Source organism: Platalea leucorodia (genome assembly GCF_965183815.1).
Source record: "Platalea leucorodia genome assembly, chromosome: 26".
In the NCBI taxonomy this organism is placed as follows: Eukaryota; Metazoa; Chordata; class Aves; order Pelecaniformes; family Threskiornithidae; genus Platalea; species Platalea leucorodia.
In genome coordinates this window covers 1,861,553-1,879,325 of record NC_138848.1, presented here as the reverse complement: position 1 = coordinate 1,879,325, position 17,773 = coordinate 1,861,553, and the positions used below count along the sequence as shown (strand labels likewise).

Sequence of the window (17,773 nt, the reverse complement as noted above, 5' to 3'; positions counted from 1 at the left end):
TGGCCTCGTCTGGTGCTGCCCGGACCTCATCCACCAAAAACCCCTGCCCACAGGCCAGCCCGGAGCCGCTCTCACCAGCGATTCGCAAACGGCCCGTGCCGACCGAGGCCAGAGGCTAGGACGCAAAGTATAGCAATACAAGGGCCAATATTCTTTCACGCACGTGCCGTGTGCCAGCCCAACTGGGGCAGCCCCAGCGTGCCTTTACACACGGTTCTTGTACCCTTCAATCGTTCAGGCACCAGACGACTTGACTGATCACTCCCACCCACACTACTGATTACCAATCCCAGTCAAACTTTGCAAAGCAGCTCTAGTTTTGCAGCATTCTTGCTGCTTGTCTGCTGAGCCGCGTGTCCCTGGAGTCAGTCTCCCTAGAGTTACTGATCTACTGATGCCGGACGACGCTGGGAGGGTTTCAAAGACTTTCCAACATGGCCACCTGGCAGCCCCATACCCCAGGGGTACAGCTCCCGGCGTGCCCTGGGGTGCTAATTCCTGCTGTCTGACCCTGCTGGGACACTGCCTGCCGCCGCGGCTGGGCCCCGCCCCCCCGCAGGCCCCATGGCCGCCTCCCTGGGGCTGCCTGGGTCCCAGACCCTGGTGGGGCAGGGAGGAGAAGGAGAGAGGGACAGAGTGGTAGAGAGGGGTGGGACAGGGTTGTGGGACGGCCAGAGAGAGGACAGGAGCAGGACAGAGGGACAGAAGACAGACAGAGGGATGAGGAGGACTGGGGGATGGAGCTGGGCAGGGAGTGGAGAAAGGAAAGCCCTGGTGAGGAGCGAGCACAGGGACAGGGAGAAGGGGACGGCGGGGAAGGGGGCCGGGGGCGGCCAGGATCACGGTGATGAGCAGCGGGACAGAAGGACAGAGAGAGCAGAGCAGGGCAGGAGGAAGGACAGAGGGACGGACCAACACAGGCAGGGTGAGGGAACCAGACAGAGGGAAAAGGACGAGAGGGAAAAGGAAGGGGAGAGAGAAAGGGAGAGGCAGGGACGGAGAGCCGGACACAGAGAAGAGAAGCAAAAGATCTGTAAAGCAGCCAGTACTGTAAACTGGCAGCCAACTGCCTCTTCTCTGAAAAGATGTGAAAACTGCTCTTAATGATGACACAAGCAGTTGCACAAGCCAGGGGCCTGCTCCTGCCCTATCACCTGCTCAGCAATCGGTGACAGCAGAAGAAGCGTCGCAAGCCAGCTGACTTCTCATACCTAGAAAGCTAGTCAGGCACCAGGGACCTCACAAGCACCCGCACAGCAGGAGCGTCCTCACTTCCAACACCCTGCATTTTGCCCCTCCATCTCCATCTCGGTGTCTCCCATCTCCCCGTGCTCTCCTCTCTCCCAGGCACCTTTCTCACCCACTCCACCACCTCCCAGTGGCTGTCGCTGGGTCTCTGTGGCAGATCTTACCTCGGCAGCAGTGTCCCAGCCGGGTCACCTGCATCTCCTTCTCTTCCTCCTCCGCTGTCATCGCAACTGCGCCAGGTGCCTGATGCACTTTTTGACCTCAAAGGGCATTTCGTCCTGCCTCCCTTCTGCTGCTGAATCCTGGTCCTGCAAGAGAAGTGACAACCACTTGCTGGCCCTCTGCGGCATCTTACCTGCACCTTCCTGACCTGGACAGCTGCTGGGAGCTGCCACCATCGGCCCTGGCTCTGCTTGAAGGCTTCTCCTGGCACAGGCGCAGCTCTGGCTGTGCCTGGTGCGGGCCGTGCTTCCTGAAGGAGGACAGCAACGCTCACAGTTACTCCTGGGCAGTGTCCAGCTGGGAAAAGCTGATTTGAGGCAGGTTTGCCACAGGTCCTGAGCCTGGTCCGGGCGTGCTCCTTGTCCCCCAGCTCGGCCACAGGTCCCACATCTGGCTCCTTCCAGCAGGAGCTTGGAAAGCCCCTTCCCAGCTGGGAGCGCCAGGCCAAGGCCACGGGGCAGAAACAGCCCCCTCCCCCGGGCACCCCAGCCCCCGACTGGCCTCTGCTCCCAAACTCCTACAAATTCCAAACAGGCTCGCCCTCTAACTAAGCCATCTTCAGTTTCATGAAAAGAAACGGTGTACTTCCAGATTCAGTACTCCGACTAAGACTGTTAGAGGGCGATTTGGGCTTCAGCTCCAGAACAAAAGAATTCCCATTACAGAATCTCAACTGCCAACTCCATGACCATCTTGTCACTGACACACAAACACTCTGTTGTAAAAAATCTTACGGCCAATTAAAATTATCCTCCCCTCCCCAAATCTTTGTTCTTCTTATACCCTCAGACTGCCACAGCAATAATCATGTCATTATTCTGTAATTACCACCGATCAGAAACCCCTCCAAAGCATTACTCCCTGACGGGACTGACAGCACTGCTGGTAAGGGAGAACCATCACTCACCACGCACCCACCTGTTAGGGCCTTTTGCCTCTGCGACCGAGCGTGTCTACATGGACGTCTCTGCCTGACAGGAGAAGACCAGCCCCCCCCAGAATATCTGACATTTCCTTGGCTCTAGAGTAAGCAAGGGATCTAGGAGAGTGATGCAAACGAGTTCAAGAGAAAGCAGGATAGCGGAAAAAGCAGAAAATGTGATATGTCTCACCCACCTCCAATTTCAGAAGAAAGTTTCAAGGGCGGCTTTTTCTGTTTGGTTTGGTTTTTTAACCACTGCATAGCACAAGCTGAAAACACCTACGTTTTAAGGAGAACTGTAAACTACAAGAGTAAAACTATCCAGTCTATGTAATTACACTTCTTTCCAGGATACATCCGTCATTTTTCTTACATTTCACTGGAGAGATTTATGCTAAAATCCCTGAGTTCTGATGTGGAAATAGCAAAACGTCATCTGTAAGTCTTTGACAAGAACACCACATTGAAGGAAAACTGTTCATAGAAACTGTAAATGACATGTTTCTGCTGTCAAAGCTTATAATGCTTTGGAGTATCTTTGCCGTCTTCATCTTCTTTGTCTTCACTTTCTTCTGACGACATTATAACTACTGTACCTCAACATAACGTTAAACTGTTCGAGCACTCTTGCACATTATATGAAATCCAAAATGCCTTACTGTACTGGCTTTGGCTGGGATAGTTAAATTTCTTCAAAGCAGTTTTTATGGGGCTGTGTTTTGGATTTCTGCTGAAAACACTGTTGATAACGCACCAATGTTTTAGTTACTGCTGAGCAGTGCTGACACTGCGTCAAGGCCTTTTCTGCTCCTCACACTGCCCTGCCAGCGAGCGGGGCAGAGGTGCACAGCAAGTTGGGAGGGGACACAGCTGGGACAGCTGACCCCCGCTGACCCAAGGGCTGTTCCGTACCATATGACATCGTGCTCAGCAATAAAACTGAGGGGGAGAGTGGCAGGGGCTCCCTGCTCAGGTACCGACTGACTATCGGTCGGTTGGTGGTGAGCAATTGTTTTCATTTGCATCCCTTGTTTTTCTTGGGCTTTATTTTCCTCTCTCTTTCCCCCCCCCCCCCCCCCCTTTCCCTACAATATTTTTAAAAAATTTCTTTTCAATTATTAAACTGGTTTTATCTCAGCCCACGAGTTTCTTTCTCACTTTTACCCTTCTGATTCTCAACCCCATCCAACCGGGTTTTGTTATTACCATCATGTCAATGACACACTAGATCCTGCCAAACCTACAACCTGCAAAACCAAAAGACCAACTTATGCAAGACACGTTCCAGAAATTACCATCAGCACAGAGAAGCATACGTATCCATCTTGTTCTGTCCTTGCCAGAACTGCTGGCTGACCTGTCATCAGCCTCGGTGACTAACAGCAGGCAAGACGCTCTCATCTGCCTTAGCTCAGATGCAGCTCCTAGGAAGACAGCTATTTCAGAAAGTCATGCCTTGTTATTTTGGGAAAGTGTTTCAAGGAAATGTTTTTAATACTCTAGAATGGTAAGACTAAGCATGGTAATCTCACTCCAAGTTCAAGCTCTGCTACAGATTACCTTTTTTTTTTTTCCCCCCTCCCTCTTTTCCCCAAAAGGGTGGCACTTCTTCCTGAACACAAGATGAGTTACATGGGGTATACAGATAGCCCACGGAAAACTGAGAAATGAGCCTGTGATCACTTCCATCCCCATTCCTTGGCACTCCAGCACTCCTTTCACACTCCTCTCCTCGCCAGCAGTCAGGCCTTATGCAGGCTGTGCCACACGTACAAGACGCCGACTTCGCCAGATATTGCCCAAATCATTTCCTACTTGAGATCTGATGGGCTCAACTACTGCCACAGCCTTTTCTGTCCCTACATGCAGTCTTGCCCCCTTCTGACCCATCCAGAAAGCTCCTCAAAGGATCATCTCACTCACTGCCTTCATTGCAACTAACAGTCTCCTTAACACCCCAAAGTTGTTTCCCTCACTCACACATCGAGTTAATATGGCCTTTCAAGACTTAGCTTCCTCCCTCGTTATTTCCCACCGAGTACCACGACGACAGCTCCTAATTACAGGCCCCGAGAGCAGCTTCCACCGACTGCCGCCTGCTACACACCAACAGGAACGGCACAGTCTTCTCCCATGCCCGTCTCCGTGCTCGGGAGGACCTGCTCACACCCCCGGCAGCCGGCCTTGGTGCCTGAAAAGCCTTGCTGTGCTGCTCAAGGCCATGAAAACTGTCACGCTACGGCTGTACCCACATCACTGTTCCTCTTTCTGAGTAACACTGCCCATTTCTGTCTATTCCCACCTGCCCACAGCCATCTCTTGTTTTCAATCTTTTTTTTTTAATACCTTCTTTGGACCTCACTACGGTACAGGCTCAGAGTCCATGACTATGGCTGGGAAAGTCTGTAGCAATACAGAATTGTGTAGGGAGGAAAAATCCCCAGTAATTCAGCTCATTTCAATTGTTTAAGAGAAGGCTTTTGGCTAGAACACAGTCAAGAAAATTAGAAACCATAGAATCATAGAATATCCTGACTTTGAAGGGACCCACAAGGATCATCGAGTCCAACTCCTGTACCTGCATAGGACAACCCCAAAAACCATACCGTATGGCTGAGGGCGTTGTTCAATTGCTTCTTGAATGTTGTCAGGCTTGGTGCCATGACTACCTCCCAGGGGAGCTTGTTCCAGTGCTCCACTACCCTTTGGGTGAAGAACCTTTTCCTAATGTCCAACCTAACCCTGCCCTGGCATACCTTCCTGCCGTTCCCTCGGGTCCTATCATTGGTCATCAGGGAGAAGAGATCAGCGCCTGCCTCTCCTCCTTCCCTCGTGAGGAAGCTGTAGACCGCGACGAGGTCTCCCCTCAGTCTCCTCTTCTCCAGGCTGAACAGACCAAGTGACTTCAGCCGCTCCTCATACGGCTTCCCCTCTAAACCCTTTACCATCTTTGCGCCTCTCCTCTGGACGCTCTCTAGGAGCTTTGTATCCTTTTTCTACTGTCGTGCCCCAAACTGCACACAGGACTCAAGGTGAGGCCGCACCAGTGCGGAGCAGAGCGGGACAATCGCCTCCCTCGACCGGCTAGCAATCCAGTGCTTGATGCACCCCAGGACACGGTTGGCCCTCTTGGCTGCCAGCGCACACTGTTGGCTCATCTTCAACTTGCCGTCGACCAGAACCCCCAGATCCCTCTCCGCGGGACTGTTCTCCAGCCTCTCGTTCCCCAGGCTGTAGGTACATCCAGGGTTGTTGCCATGTCCCAGATGCAAAAGCCAGCACTTGCCCTTGTTAAACTTCATATGGTTGGCGACTGCCCAGCTCTCTGATTTGTCCAGATCTCTCTGCAGGGCCTCTCTGCCCTCGAGAGTGTCAACGGCTCCTCCCAGTTTTGTGTCATCGGCAAACTTTGATAACAAACCTTCGAGTCCTCCGTCCAAGTCATTTACGAAGATATTGAAGAGCACTGGCCCCAAGATGGATCCCTGTGGAACCCCGCTAGTGACTGGTTGCCAGCCCCATGTAACCCCATTTACCGTAGCCCTTTGAGCCCGACCCGTCAGCCAACTGCACGCCAACCAGAACTAACCTACACTCCCTCCTTGACTGGCACCTCTTTCTTCATCAGGTCGCTGCATTTCTATAGTTCCTGGGGAGTACATATCAAGATTTTCCTGTTCAAAAGAAACAAGAAACATCAGTCACAAATATGCAGAAAACCTGCCATTCACATACACGGGGCCCGCGCAGGAGCATTATCAAGGCCCTGCACATATGCAAAAGATTAAATTCATGCACCGGGGAGGAGAGAGCAGGAACAGCGCTCCGGCGCCCATGATGAGTAACAAGAATTTCTGCTCTGAACTGGGGCTTAGTAAATGTGCAAGTACACTGCTGATCCGGACACAAAACTAAGCCTGTCACTTCATCCCAGGTGCCACACACACCGTCCGTTCTTCCATCGCCTCCCGCCGGTGAATTGTTTTCCAGGCTCTTCCATCTCATCGCAGCTTAGACACCTGCACTCTGGCTCCGGGCTGACTGGGGGAACTTCTCAGTGCCTTAACTTTGCTTTGGGCTTGGTACGAGCACGAGGCTTCATCCCTCTGGCTTGGGCCCCAGCAGAAGGTGGGCAAGCGGCAGGTTTGCAAGTGGCTTGATGGAACGGAGCTTGGACACCTACCGGAGATTAAAAACCAACCAAAGAAAAAGCCCAGAGAAACTGTGTTAGAGAGGAGCAGAAAGAAACCTCAGGGCTGATCCCTGTTTAACACACAGGGTTTGGAATTTCTGAGACTGGAGCTCCCAACAGACTCGGCTCTTGCAATGGAAACATCCTTTAGCTTTTGAGCCTGACAGAAATATTACAGACTGCCCCCAGCTCTACTTTGCAGCTGCCTGAAGCGTTTGCTTGTCCATGCCCAGTGCTCTTCCATGCTTACAAGGTATGTTTAATCTGCAAAACAGTCAGTACTACAAACTGGTAGCCGCTTCTCTCAAAGATGTGAAAACTGCTGTGAAAGACAACACAGCTACCATGACAAGCCTTCTGCTCTGGGCTAGGTTTTAAAAAGCAAGCTCTTCTGAACCTCTGTTTTCCAGCTGCCACCAACAGCTGCAGAAAGGGTCTGGTTTTGACCAGCTGGATGATCAAGGCTACCTACCAAAATCCAGTACAGGACGTTACACCTCAGGCTTCAGATTTTGAGTCTAACCCAAAGGACTGAATAACCTCCCTCCTGCCATTGGGCTGACGGCAGTATTGCACATCCCCTGGCTTCTCCAGCTCTTCCCCGGCAGCCTCCTCCTGACCACTCTGCTATAGGCTGCTATACGGTCTCAGGGAACCATGTTCCGGATCCACTCTGGCATCTCCCGTCAATGAGGATGCAGAGATGCTCTCCCAGCACACTGGGCTCCTCTCACCTGTTCTGCTCTCTCTGCATTGTCCTTTCCTCATCTCCAGGCACCGGTTTGGACCTTCAGCCAGATCTCCACTGCTTGTAAAATTCCCCTGTCTCAAGGAAATCAGCAAGATGACCACGTCCTCCTGATCCCCGGCTCTCATGGGAACTTTGCTCTGGCAACCGATACAGAAACTGGCAGTGGGATCACAAAACCATCAAGGCTTGCACCGCAGTAGGTGGGATGAGATTTGCTGCTGTTCTGCAGGGAAGCACAGCACAAAGAAAACCTGGTGAGGTCTGAGCATTAACAACTTTATTGGGCTTTACGGGGCTTTTGCTGCCTTCTGCAGACCTCTCGGCTGTTAACATGCCAAACTTCCCAGCCCCCTGGGTACTGAGGTGGCTCGTTTTGGCTTGGACTAGAGTATCGGTTAACACCTGCACTGCTGAACCCTCATAGACCCGAGCGCGCTCCTCACAGCTCCGTACCGCTGTACCCTGGGGGAAGGGAGGCTCAGGTGAGCAGCGCTGCACAGATATGTGCTGGAAGGCAGCGCAATGGGAATACAGATACGAGACTGGTGGGGGAAAGGTCAAGTATCGACACTGGGAAGCGTGATGCCAGTTCAGTGTCTGCAGCAGGATCCGGGCAGCCACAGAGCTGAGCAGCGACTCTCTCTGGAGACCAGGAGGCAACGGGTACCCTCACTCCCACAACCCGCTCTAGATGGCATCCCACTTCTCGCATCCTTGCCCTCCCTTTCCCCTCCAGCTTTCCAGACGGTGGCAGTCGTCCTCTGAGGGTAAGACAAGAGAAAGCACCCCTTGCTGAACCGCCTCCATTGCCTCCACTGGAACCACCCTGGCTCTGCACGCAAGGACGTACGGCAGTGGCAGCAGTTCACTCCCGTTCTGCTCCCTACAGACCCCCTTGATGACCTGGAGGAAGTCTGCTCCCGGCATCTTCCTCGTGCCCACACCAGCCTCCTTGAAGAAGTCGACTCTCAGCCACTTCTGCCTGCGCAGGAGCTTAGGCAGCATGACAACATCCTGGGGTGCACGAAGAAGGGGGGTGCTGCCCTTCCCCCAGGGCCATCGGCTCTCCGGTGGTGAGCGCTGGAAAAGGTGACAAAACACCCTGAGAGCACCCTTACCCAGAGTCACCGAGCCAGGAGGTGTGACACCATCGGGGGTAAAGCAGCGCAACTCTCCGGATCTGTTCTGCTCTCTCCAGCCTTCCTTTTCTCCCGAGGGTTTTCGTCAGCAGGGTTTGCTCCCGAGTTCTTGCAGATGCAAACAGAAACCCTTCTGTTACGGCTGAGGAACTAACTCACCCGTGAGCTATTTTTCAGAAAGGGCTACGGTTACTTGTCTGGCATAAGCAATGCCCAAACAGAGTTTCTGATGCCCCTCCTGAGCACGCAGACAAGGGACTGATAAGACTCAGAGTAACTCACATCATTTCAGAACCCACAATAGGCAACTGAATGTGAAAATGAGCACAAAGAAAGGGGTCTTTTCAGAATCACTATCTATTTCTTTTTCATGTCCATATTTTCCTCACCGCAGCGAGGAAACACAGACTCTGCAGCTCCTGCAGTCAAATACGGTTCTGTGGGACAGAGGGGAGAAGAAAGCAGAGAGACCTCAACAGGGAATTTTCAAACCTGTGAACAATCAAGTAGAAACGGTTGCAAAGCGTAGCATCAATTTACAGAAATTTAAACCTGATGGAGCCGAGTAGTAGAAGCGAGCGTTACAGAGAACTACAAGGGAGCACTGCAATCAAAAGGGTGAGCAACGCAGACAGCTCTAACGGCACATTTTCACCTGATTGCCTTAAACAGAACAGGCCTGGGATCCCCACTGCTCACTTCACCCTGGAACAGTCCCATTCCTCATCTGAAAGCTACCGCGTGCTTGGCTGAGGACAGACACAATCCACACAGAACACAATCAGAGCTCAACCCTGAACTTGCCTTGGTGAAGTTTCCTCGGAAAAAATACATTTCAAGAAAAACCCCAAACTGTTACTGCCAGAACCAGGCAGAAAAAAAATCCCTGACAGGTTGACTGGAACTTCCCAGCTGTGGTAAAACCATCCGCCCTCAGTACCCCCATTTCCCAAAAGCCGGCAGCACAGCTTGGGTGGGGGGAAAGGCAGGCATCAGACCCTGGGGCCCAGAGAGGGGCACAAGCATCTGCCAAGGGAGCTGCATCCAGCCAGGAGCGCTCCCCACTGCCTTCTCTGGCAACACAGCCCCGGCGCGTGCTCTCACCTGGAGAAAGAAAAGACTTCCATGTCTTATCCAAGGCTGTCAGCACAGATGGGGCTGTCCATCAGCACGAGACCCACACGAAGGCCCCCGGCCTGTCCCCACCACAGCATGCCTGCTCCAAAGCCTGCAGCCGCCTGGGGAGAGGAGGCCGCTCTGCCTTCCCCTGGCCTGCGGACATCAAACACCGACCCCCAGCTCTCAGGGCTGGGGCTGGCGACCCTCGGGGCAGAGCAGGGACCGCTCTGACCCTGCTGCTGGGGCCCAGGGCTGGGGACTGGGCCATGGCGGGGCCCGTGGGCAGCGAGGCCTCCACGTCCCTCCCCCCAGGCCCGTCCGCACCGGCAGATACCTGTTCCTGCTCCTGTTCCTGTTCCTGTTCCTGCAGCGGCCCCGGCCCCGGCCCCGGCCCCGGCCCCGGCCCCGGCCCCGGCCCCGGCCCCGGCTGCCCCCGCCCCGGCTCCGCCCCTTTCTCCTCAGGCCGCTCGGCCTCCGCCCCCTCCGGCCCCGCCCCACCCGGCTCTGACTGACCGGCCGCCTCCGGCTCCGCTGATTGGCTCAGCCGTGGCCAATGGCGCGGCTGTTGCCGGGCGGGCTCAGGCAGCCCGGGCCTCTCCTCCCAGCGCCGCCCTGCGCCCGCTGCCCCCGCAGCGCAGCGGCTCCTCAGCCCGCCGGGACACGGGGCCTGCGGAGAGACGGCCTCCAGAAGGGCCATGGCGCCGGGAGCTGCTCTCTCAGCAGCGCAGGGGGGTGTGTGTGCACAGCTCTGCCGTCCCTCGGTCCGCTCGGGGGTCTGGGCCTGCGCGGGAAGGGAAGGGCAGGGAAGGGAAGTGGGGGAAGGGCAGGGAAGGGAAGAGGAAGGAAGGGGAGCTGCCCTGGATTTGCTCTGGATCGACAAGGCTTTCCCAAACTGCGGCTCTGTCTGTGCTCCAGCCCCAGCCCTGGCCAGGAGGAGCTGCGTGGCGGGAGCCGCTGGCGTGGGCCAGGCCGGCAGCTGGCAGGAGACGGGGCTCTGCCCCCGGTCCCAGCGCCCGTGCTGAGCCCAGCACCCAGGGCCTCCCTCAGGCCTCGCTTCCCCCGGGCGCTGAGGAGGAGAGACGCCCTGTGCTGGCGGGGCCCAGGGCCTCCTCCTGCGGCCAGAAGGAAGGACGGAGCCCCGTCCCTCTCCCTGCAGGGGCTGACCACTGTCCTTGGCTTCTGTCCCCAGGGCTCCCCAGCGCTGGCAGGCCTCGCGGGGCCTCGGGGCCAAGCAAATGCCGGGGCACCAGGGGCTCAGGGCAGCCTTGGGCATCTGTGAAGCTGAGGTGTGGCTGCCCCTTTGCTTCTGCAGATGCAGTTGTTTTCCACGCCCTTAGTGGTCCAAGGTGTTTCTCCTCGTGGCACGTGGGCTGGACGGATGCCACATCCCTGTTAGTCTGGGAGGACTTCAGGGAAACGAGGAATTCCCAGTATGCACACAGGTAGGAGGAGAGTGAAAAGGAGGTGGGTCGAGGTTTTTCTGCTGTTTCACGTCTGAACTCGGACGCCTGCGTGCATCAAAGTCATCTCTTTTTCCTCCAAACTGCGCAACTTGTTGCCAGTAAAAGCAAGGTGGGCTGAGGTGGTCTTTGGGATAACTCTGCTCCTTTCTTTTTTAGTTGTGTGCCTACGCTTTTCTCCACCTTTTCTTTCTTCCTCTTTCTCCCCCAGTTGCATTCTCTGTTAAAGGCAATTCTGATTTGGCTTTCTGGACACATCATTGAGGAAGTAGATCCAGGAAATAGAGGCTGGTCTGTACCTTCAGAGCTGTAGGCTACAGACTACTGGATAGATACGGGCTCCAGGTAGAATTACTATTGGCTAATGATAATTTCTTTTCCATATTCTACACTAGCTAAGCATGGGGACAGCAGTGTAGTCCTCCTACTGAGAGGTTGGGCTCAGTGTAGAATGACAAGAAGCCCACCCTGAGTGATACGGTGGGAAACAAGACGGAAGAAGAGCATGGCCAAGAGAGCCATTAAGGTAGCAGCTGAAAGCCAATCACTCCTGCATACAAAGTGGGAAAGGGTGGGTCGTGGAGCCAGAGGGCTCTGCTGCTAACGCTGGCAACAGGCAAGCAGCAGGTCCTCTTCAGAGAAGGTGACACGCGTCTGAGCCTTTCTAAAGGGCCCTGGTAATTGCTGGGAACTGGGGCCCTGTGACAGTGATGGTAAGGCCGTCAGCCTGAAGGGAATGAGACACGGACTCCGCATACGAGTTCAGGCGAAGACAAGCGAAGAGCCTTTACTTTTACAATCTCTCCCTTTTATAATATGATCTAGTGTTCACGAGCAAGCAAACCCCATTTCATCGGCTACTGTCTTTCGTCCACGCGTCTCTTCAGCGTTACTTATTGGTTCTTCAGGCTGGTGCATGCGAATTCCTCTTTCAGGAATGTCTCCAATCTCATCCTTATTTTTCTGCCTCTAAGTTTCACAAACTTGTTTGTAACAAGCCTCAAGGGCACAGCTGCATTCCTGCGAACCTGTAACAAGCCTCAAGGGCACAGCTGCATTCCTGCGAACCTGTAACAAGCCTCAAGGGCACAGCTGCATCTCGTCAAAGTAAGACACAATGTCATTTATTCCTACAAAGCCCCCTTTTTGTTTTTCTGTCACAAAAGCTTGTTTAATCATATTCTATAGCATTTTCTGTACCCAAGACACTAGACAAGAAACTATCATTATTATAGTGCAAAATATTAGTAACAAGAAAAAACCCATTTTGATTAGAGACGTTATCCACCCGCCAATTCCCCAACTTGTTAGTAAGTGGTTCAGCCAATCAAATCCATCACTGACTTGTAATTTGCTAACTTCAAATCTTTGATTGCTTTACGGATTAATTTGGAGTTATCTAATAAGTCATTCCCCATCAGTCTTCTTGGAGTTCAGTGTCTTCTGCTGTTGGTTCTTGTTATCCGATGCAAGAGCCGGTCTTATGCACCTTGCAGGTACCCACTTAGGTCCTACATCTGTTGAGACACAAGCATACCCTCGACCCCAAGTTAGTAGCTGCTATGGCCCTTCCCACCACCCAGTATTTAAATTTTTCATCATTGCCATTGCCTTCTCCTGTGGTATATGTGCCATTCCCGACTCCATAGCTTTAAAATGTTTGACTATGGGTGTGACATCTTCATGTTGAAAAGGCAGCGATAAACGGTTTAGTACATATATAGCTTTTCCTAATCTGTTTTGGGGAGATTCCTGAGCTTCCCCCTCTTTTTGTTTTTGCAATAGAGTTTTGAAGGTTCTGTGTGCACGTTCTATAATAGCTTGCCCTGTGGGGGAATGGGGTATCCCTGTCTTATGAGTGATACCCCACGTGTGGAAAACTTTTTGTGTCGCATGGCTGACATATGCAGGGCCGTTACCTGTTTTTATTTCTTTTGGAATACCAAGCGCTGCAAAGGCAGCTCGGAAATGGCTTTGTACGTGCCGGCTAGTTTCACCTGTCGTTGCAGTGGCCCAGATTGCATGGGAGTAGGTATCTATGGAAACGTGAACATATCTCTGCCGACCAAAGTCGGGTACATGAGTCACGTCAGTTTGCCAGAGCTGAAGGGAAGAGAGTCCCCTAGGGTTTGTCGCAAACAGTGGGCGGGATGGTTGTTGTTGACAGTCTGGACATGTTTGCACAACGAGTTTTGCATCCCCCCCTAGAGATTGCCAATTGTTTCACAAGAGCTTTGGCAGATTGGTGGAAAAATTGATGCGATAATTGAGCTTGAGAAAGTGTGTTTGGTACTGGGGTATGTAATGCAATGTTCGTTAGGTAGTCGGCTCGTGCGTTTCCTTCTGTAAAGAACCCGGGTAAGTTTGTATGGCTTCTAATGTGGATTACACAAGAGGGATGTTTTTGTTGTTCTATTAAGAATAATAGCTCCTTAAACTTCAAAAACAAGGCTTCTTTCAGTATATGTTTTAGTTGTGCCCTTTCAATGTGTTGCACAATTCCTACAGCGTATAGTGAGTCTGATACAATATTTAATGGAGTTAGAGGCCATTCTCTAAAAGCCATGGTAATGGCGTGCAACTCGACTAATTGCGGTGAACCCTCAATTTGTTCTATTTTGTGTTGCCATTGACCTTCTTTTTGCCATGTGATGACTGCTTTTCCTGTTTTCCCTGAGCCATCGGTGAACACCGTTTGACCCTTAACCGGTTGCCACTGGTATAGTGGTGCCTCTTCAATTTTCACATTATTGTAAAAGGTGAACATTTGGGGGGGGGGGGGGGGGCGATGAGTATCAGTTCTTCCACTAAACCCTGCTAAGGCCATTTGAAGCTCTAGACTATTTTGTAAGCACCAATCTAAGTAGTCCTTTACGACAGGAAGGACAATGAGATGAGGCTCTTCTCCAGCCATTTCTACAATTCGTTCTCTGCCCTTTTTTATCAAGGCGGCGAACGTTTCGATACGAGTAGCCAGGGTTTTCGCAGGTTGATGTGGCAAAACCACCCATTCCAACATCATGAGAGGGTCTACTCCTTTGTTCTCCCATTGTCCGATGATTGCTAGAGGCTGTTGGTTTTGGTTGCAGATATATAATTGTATGGGTAAATTTTCAAGTCGTCGGTGACATTGTTGCAGTGAGAGTTTTTCATTTATGATTCTCAGTGCGTTTTTTGCTTCGGTCGTCCATTGGCGTGGTGTGTTAATATCGGTATCTCCTTTAAGTAGCTCAAATAAGGGTGTTAATGTGTAGTTATCAATACCACACTGCGCTCTAATCCAATTTATGTTTCCCAATAGTTTTTGTACATCATTCGAGGTTTTTATGTCTGCTGAAATGATCACATTTTGAGGTTGGATTCTTTGTTGTAAGATTTTCCACCCAAGATATTGCCATTTGAATTTTTTCTGGTGCGATTTGCAGTCCTTTGCTTTGCAATGCATATTTTAAAACAGGTAGTGCTTCACGCACCATGGTGTTCGTGGGGCCTGCTAGTAAAATGTCGTCCATATAGTGATAGATATACATTTCCGGGAATTTTAGTCGTACAGGACGTATGGCTTTAGCCACATATGTTTGACAGATCGTTGGAGAATTCTTCATTCCTTGAGGCAGGACAGTCCAGAGGTATCTATCCATTGGCTCGCCTCAGTTAATTTTTGGTACCGAAAACGCAAACCGCGGTGCATCCATAGGATGTAGGGGGATAGTAAAGAAGCAGTCTTTTAAATCTACTATGATTATGTCCCAGTTTCGGGGTATCGTTGTTGGCGAGGGCAAGCCGGGTTGGAGCGCTCCCGTTTCTTCCATAGCTTCGTTTATTTGTCTCAAGTCATGTAGCAGTCGCCATTTTCCACTCTTCTTTTTTATAACAAATACAGGAGAATTCCAGGGGCTGGTTGTAGGAGTGATATGTCCTTGTTGAAGTTCTTCTTTGACCAGTTCTTGAAGGGCAGCGACCTTTTCTTTGGGGAGCGGCCATTGATCTATCCAAATGGCTGTTTCTTTTTTCCAAATAAGTTTCATTGTCGGTCGCTCATCAATGGCCGCTACTGAAAATTTTCAGGGCAATTTAAGGTGAAGCCGCAGTGGGACATTACTTCTCGCCCCAACAGGCTCATGGGCAAATTTGTCACATATGGCCGTACAGTAAATGTAGACCCTTCTTGGGTATTGATATTGAGCAGGTGGGTACTTTGAAAGGTTTGAGAAAGGCCGCCGACTCCAATCAAGCCCTCTGTGGGGGTGGCTATTAAATCTTTTGATTGAAGAGACAGAAAATGAGAGATAATAACAGGAATATTATTTTCGGACATATTCAGGTAGTTTAACACATCCGCAGCTTTACTTAGTCTGTCTGCTGGAGTGGCTCCTGGCATTCCCCCTTTTTGTTTTTGCAGGTTCAATGGCTCGTTGCAAGATTTTCCAGCCCAGATATTTCCAAGGCTCAGTTTTTTGTGCTTTTTCAGGGTCTATTTCAAGTCCATATCTGTTTAGAGCTCGTCGTACCTCTTTTTCTTAGTTGTGGGCAATCTCTTTTAAAATGTCCCGTTTTACCACAGGAGAAGCATGGTTGCTGTACTTTCATTGCAGTGGCAAAAGCTGTAGCTAATGTTTCCATATGATGGGACATTGACTCCACCTTTTGGGTAGCTTCTATCATATCCATTAAGGAGGGATTTTTTTAGAGGCAAAAGCACTTTTTTTACAGTCCATATTCGCATTTTCAAAGGCTAATTTTAAGAGTAGGACCTCTCTCGCTTCTGCATTTTCGACTTGTTTTTCCAAAGCCTCCTATAGACGATCTAAGAATGAGATAGATCCCTCTCCTCTCCCTTGCTTTATTAACGTAAATTATTTTGTTGCTCTTCTGGCATCCGGCACTTTTAGTAATGCCTGTAAAGCAAGGTCTCTGCCTTGTGCTAATATCTCTGGTCGTAATCGTGCCTGTAACGTTGGGTGATTTAACGGCGGATCCCCCATAAGCTGGGGGAGTCCTGCCCCTTGTAAAGGGTCGCCTTGTTGTCGCTGCATATTGATAATTGTGGCGTTTTGGCAGGCGGTACGCCAGGTGCTTTCAAAGATCACCTTTTGCGTTGGGGTCAATATAAGATTAGTAAGCGTGCATATATCCAATGGTACTATTTCATTTGTCAGTATTCCCCGTAGCAGGGATTGTGTAAAAGGAGAACCCAGTCCATGCACGGCAACTGTTTGTCGTAGATCTTTTAAAACATTATAGCCAAAAGGTTCCTGCTCATCGGGGACGTTTGCGTTGCTGCGTATGACAGGACACGCTATCGCTGAACAAAAAGCTGTATCTCCCGCTTGCAATGCTTGGTGTCTAATCTTTTGCCACCTTGTAGCAGGGGCTGACACCCCCCATTCCTCGGGTGGCAATTGATGATGGGTTTGTGGAGTATCGGTATCAGGAGCGGTAGAGAAAGGCGGTAAGAATGCCGACGCAGCAGGGGCCGGGGGCGGGCGGGCGGGGAAGTGGAGGGGTACCGATCGCAGGGATCGGAAGGTCTAGCAGAGGTGTTGAAGCCATAGGAGCAGGTGAAGGAGAAAACGGCGCGGAGGGTAGCGGCGGGGCGGGGGTGGCTGCTGTTATCTTGTACCCGCACCGGAAGCACGAACCCCGCGGTTTCTCCATCTTTCAACGCTTCCCTACGGAGCTGCTCCCACCGATCCCGGGGGTCGAAGGCTCGCTCAGGCTGTGCTACAGCCTGCGGTGCGGGCGGCTGCATCGGACACGGGGGACAGGACGGAGTGGATTTCATTGGAATGGAACTTGGGGGAGGCGGTCTGAGTCCTGCTCCCTTGGTTGTTTCACCCAAGTTCTCGTTCTTTTCATTTTCCCCCGAGTCTATAAGAGCTTCCTTGTCTTGGGGCTTGCTTTCACTCACTTCATCATTCCTTATCTGCGCCGCTTGAGCGACTGCATTTTGTACCTTTTTTTTTCCTTTTTTTTTTTTTTCTGTTTTTCAGCTTGTCATGAGTACAAGGTCTCAGTCACTAATCACCAAGTGGTCATGACTTCGGTGGTGGTGGTGTCCCCTCTGGACGCCGCCTCCCAAATCGTCTGCCCTGCCTGTTCCCAAGTTTTCACATCAAATACTGCAGAGACTGTAGAAGGAGTCCCTTGCTTTTGTAAGAACTTCAGTAATAATTTTATTTTATATGCGTCATACTTCACTCCTCGTTTCGCTAATAGCTGCATTAAAAGTTTAACTATAGCTGCTTCTTGAGCTGATATGTTAGCTCCCATGATTACTGCCCAGCTGCTCACCTGTTTCTTAAGGTGATGTCCCGGGATTAAAGCCGCGGTCCTGCCGTCAGCTTGAGTCGTTCAGCTGGGGTTCCCTCCGGACGCTACTTGCAGCGCTGCCTCCTCCGGATCACGTCGTGGTCACCATTTGAAGGGAATGAGACACGGACTCCGCATACGAGTTCAGGCGAAGACAAGCGAAGAGCCTTTACTTTTACAATCTCTCCCTTTTATAATATGATCTAGTGTTCAAACCCCATTTCATTGGCTACTGTCTTTCGTCCACGCGTCTCTTCAGCGTTACTTATTGGTTCTTCAAGCTGGTGCATGCAAATTCCTCTTTCAGGAATGTCTCCAATCTCATCCTTATTTTTCTGCCTCTAAGTTTCACAAACTTGTTTGTAACAAGCCTCAAGGGCACAGCTGCATTCCTGCGAACCTGTAACA

General features: G+C 51.5%; 1 protein-coding gene and 1 long non-coding RNA gene across 2 annotated transcripts in view; one reads left to right on the top strand and one right to left on the bottom strand.

The window, feature by feature from the left end:
- Positions 1-9,597, bottom strand: part of LOC309600891 (adenylate cyclase type 10-like) — a 34,691-nt gene extending 25,094 nt beyond the window's left edge. The window contains exons 1-6 of the mRNA XM_082333518.1: positions 9,579-9,597; positions 8,454-8,911; positions 7,319-7,558; positions 6,340-6,571; positions 5,982-6,066; positions 1,413-1,556 (exon numbers count right to left, since the gene is read on the bottom strand). The gene's annotated coding sequence lies outside the window, so the exon portion shown is untranslated. The remainder of the gene's footprint in view (positions 1-1,412; positions 1,557-5,981; positions 6,067-6,339; positions 6,572-7,318; positions 7,559-8,453; positions 8,912-9,578) is intronic.
- A 1,068-nt stretch (positions 9,598-10,665) lies between these two features.
- On the top strand, positions 10,666-17,701 carry LOC309600835. Its single transcript, XR_014230476.1, has 3 exons — positions 10,666-12,160; positions 17,047-17,208; positions 17,360-17,701. It is a non-coding gene; the product is annotated as an uncharacterized lncRNA (long non-coding RNA).
- The last annotated feature ends 72 nt before the right edge of the window (positions 17,702-17,773 follow it).